Raw genomic sequence first — 4,224 nt, 5'->3', positions numbered from 1 at the left:
GTCATATAAGCATAGATATAAATTTTTTTGTCTCACTTCTGTTATTTTCTTTCTGTTTTCTGATGACATTTCTCTTGTGTTCCACATGTGATTTTTTGAATTACCTAAGTTATTCTGAATTTTATTTTCTTTGGCCTAGGTTTACCCTTTTGATTTGTTTGTCACTAGTTCTCATTAATAAAAACTATGTGGAATATTAGTTATTAAGCATCATTCACTTGGAAAAATCAATACTATATCATGATTTTTAATAGTCTATTTTCTATGAAAAATATATAAATAATAATAACTGTACTAATAATGTTTTCCATGAATGCAACACTATCCTACCAAAAAAGCTTAGGATTTATAAAAGGTGACATACATAATTTAATTTGTAATTCACTTAAGTCCAAATTGAGTTTTTTTGATGTAGCACTTCTCTAACTAGTCTTTATTTTATGTTTGTCTAACCTACAACAGAGAGTTTGAGGGGCTATTTCTTACTCCATACGCAGGAGTAATTTCTATTGTCATTGAGGGGGTCTATCTGGTATCAGAGACTCAAGTCTGGGTCAACTGCCTTCAAGACCTTGTCTTATCTTTTCACTCAGGTAGTTCTTATCTAATTGAATAGCTCCAAATGTTTCCTTCTCATGACTCTTCCAATTCCAAAACATATTATTAAGTATATTGATATTGTCAACATATGTGGGTGGAATAGGAAAGGTGTTTGAAAATTCTACATGGAAGTTTTCATAATAGGTTCTCAAATTGTACTTGTGATCTTGGTTCATATTTTAATATCTGGAACTCTGACAGGATTACACTGAAATGAAGAGAGACTGAAACGTGATATCTATATCTTTATAAAAGGAAAAAAATTGTCATAGCATTCCATGTATTTCTTCAAAATAAAAACAAATCATTCTTTTCCATATTTTCAAGGAATCAGTGATACACTAAATGTATTATATACACAATGAAACAATTAAATCAGAGCAAATTAAATCAGATAGATATTGTTTTGACCATATTATATATGATGCAATTTTTATTCAGAGAATTTATTTGTCTAAAATGTGTCTCAGAAGAGTTAGAGAGTAAACATAGGCATTTCTGCATAATAATGCACAGCTCATATAATACATTGTGATTACTATCATTTCATTTTCATAAAATCTATGGCATTTATCAGACCAAATATTATAAAAATAAAACTCATTGAATCAGCAGCATCATTCCATTAATCCCTTATAGCCATAGTCACAGGGCCTAAAATTCAAATAATATGTGTCCTGTTAAGTTTAATAGAAAGCAAATATTGAGCCAGTAATAGATACTTTGTCAAATGCTTGCATCATCTATATTTATTATGTTACTTTTAGCTTTTAATTAATCCATAATATAAACTGCTCAACAAAAATACTTTATTAGTCATATGAAACCACTAACTGTCAACTTTGATGTATGAGAAATTGAGGAAAGATAAATGAGAAAATCCTAATATCTTTGTTAGAGTTAATTAGGTAAAAACCCAAGTACATGGCTGGATAAATAATACTGAAGATAAAACACATGCCTGTCAAGTGGCTAGGCCATGTTCAATGGCAGAACTGTACATGGTTCCCCAAGAACCTCAAAGAGTGATCCCTGAACAAAAAAACAAAAGTAAGACCTGAGGAATTCTGGTATGACTAAAACACAAGCAGCAAAAATTGGAAAAGAAAGAAAAGAAAAGACAGTACAAGTATAAAGACATGAAAATAGATTTCCTTCTACTCTCTCACCATGATTTAAAATCGGGTTGCCATTTATTTGTAAAATTTGCCTTTAAAAAGATAATATGAACCACATGCAGGTACTTGGTGGTTTAAAGATACTTGAAACAATGCTCATTAACTAGTAAACCAGAAGAGTTCAATGCTCAGGTCAGCAATGTATAGTGACCACCTGGATCATGCCCAGAACTGACCAGGCAGCTGGCATTAACACATAAGCATGTGTCCTACCACTTGTTATAACTCCTCTATTCCTAAAATTAGATTTTTTAAATAGTGCTATTTTCAAGGCAGTTTTGGTATAACAGAGAAAATAAGGATATTTTCCCCTTCATTGGATGATAACTTATTTTTCTCCTGTTTCAACAAGGAAAAATGAATATCTTACCTATTCCCAAGTGAAAAATAAGGTAAAATGAGCAAGGATCCAAATATAGAATTCTTTTTTCATAAAATAACTGCTCATTTTCTGAAAGAAAAGGAAATCTACAGAGGTACAGCCTAGTGAGGACACCTTAAATCTTTTTTATTCAGAAACAAGTGCTGTTAAAAGAACATATTTTCTGAATGGCAATTGAAACTTACATGGGATAAATGTAAACTGTCTCTCTCTGAAAGAAATATCTGATAAAGAAATAGATCTTATTATCCATGAAGCAGAAAGTAGAATATAATTCCAAAGTATTCAATTTTAAATAATAGATTTTCAGTAGACTCTTCAAACAATAACCCAGAAAGTAATAGAGTCCTCTTAAATAAAGATATAAAATTACTTTTATGAAAAGAGAACATATTTTTTTGAGGAGCAAAGTTTTCCATTCTTAGTTTCTTTTTGTTTCTAGTTTACTTTTCAGACTCTGAGATCTAGCAGGTTGACAGGAATTCATATGCAAATACAATAGATTTTTGCAGCCAGGCTTTTAAAAATATGAATTATAAGGCTTTCTTTTTCATTCAGTCAGAATCAGCATGCCCTACTTCTTTTTTTTTTTACACAGTTAATAGGTATAGTTACAGATTTTCCTTTTATTTACTATATTTATACCACTTTCACACTTCTAAGGTTATCTCTGTATTTGAATTAATTCATGGAGAAGGAATTTCCAGAAACAGTGAAGGGGTCTAAAAGTCATTTCTACTTACTCTATTTTATTATATTTTTCTATTATTAAATAGGTAAATGACTTAAATTCTAGAGCTAAAATGTTTACCTCAATTAATAGGACTTTATATTAATGTGAATACCTTTATATAGCAAGTTTCCCATCTCTTATTTATTCACTCATTCATTTATTTTTGTTTGTTTATTAATTTATTTATTGAGCCACATCTCAAGGTGCTCAGTCAGAGCTTACATTGGCTCTGCTATAAGGAATAACTCCTGAAAAAATCAGGAGATCATGTGGGATGCAGAGGATAGAACCCAGGTTAAACCCATGTAAGCAAATGCCCTACGCTATCACAGGGCCCATCCCATCTATTTTAAAGATATTTTTGAATAGGACAAATAAAAGAGAATTTACGGGGCCGGGAAGGTGGCGCTAGAGGTAAGGTGTCTGCCTTGCAAGCGCTAGAGTACGATGGACCGCGGTTCGATCCCCGGTGTCCCATATGGTCCCCCCAAGCCAGAGGCGATTTCTGAGCACATAGCCAGGAGTAACCCCTGAGCATCTAACGGGTGTGGCCCAAAAAACCGAAAAAAAAAAGAGAATTTACATGTTCTTCCATCAAGTTAATTCTAATATTCTTTGTACACCACACAGAGAAATGTACATATACACAGAAATCAATAAAATTCATGTATTATTGAGACATGCAGTCATGTAGGGAAGAGCATTCTCCCTCTCCTATGGAAGGGAATTCTTGTTAGTAGTAAAAAAAAGTCCCAAGTGTCCCAAGTGGGATAATGGTCATGGGAATGTTGCATTGGTGAAGGAATTTATATATCAAGAAAAAAAAAGAAAAAGAAAAGATAAAACCTCCCAATTCTTACCATAGGCTGTGTTCTTTACACTGACTGTATAGAAAGAGGAGGTACAGTAAATGCACCCCATATACACTCAACACAGACCCTTTGCCTGGTCTGTATTGTGAATTGGGGGACAAAAAAAGTAGTAAAAGCAGCTAGTCTAATAAATGGTTGGGCTAAGCCTGATAAGATCTTTTGACTTGAACCAGAACAGATATAGAAAAAAACTGAACCTTCCTTTAAGAGAAGATCTAACTGGAATCAAAGCAGGGAGGAATGTCAGGAACAAGATCATCATTTGATCCCAAACCTTCCTCCTTTGCAAAGACCCTAGCAATAGGCATGTAACCCTGTAAAAAGCTCCTTGTGGTGCAAGTTGGAAGAAACCCTATGTAAACTAACTTGGAACAAAGGAGGTGCACACAATTCCTCCTTGAGTCCATGTACACTGATTCCCATATCCCTTATTGAGATGTGGACACCTCTATTCTCATG

At 33.0% G+C, this 4,224-nt stretch overlaps 1 non-coding gene across 1 annotated transcript; it reads left to right on the top strand.

Annotated features, from left to right (window-relative positions):
* Window positions 1-3,736: 3,736 nt before the first annotated feature.
* On the top strand, window positions 3,737-3,868 carry LOC126032719 (small nucleolar RNA SNORA51). The gene has a single exon (XR_007503939.1). It is a non-coding gene; the product is annotated as a small nucleolar RNA SNORA51 (small nucleolar RNA).
* The last annotated feature ends 356 nt before the right edge of the window (window positions 3,869-4,224 follow it).

Source organism: Suncus etruscus, chromosome 16, assembly GCF_024139225.1.
Source record: "Suncus etruscus isolate mSunEtr1 chromosome 16, mSunEtr1.pri.cur, whole genome shotgun sequence".
Lineage (NCBI taxonomy): Eukaryota > Metazoa > Chordata > Mammalia > Eulipotyphla > Soricidae > Suncus > Suncus etruscus.
Note: the sequence above shows the minus strand (reverse complement) of the source record. Positions and strands in the feature narration are given on the sequence as shown.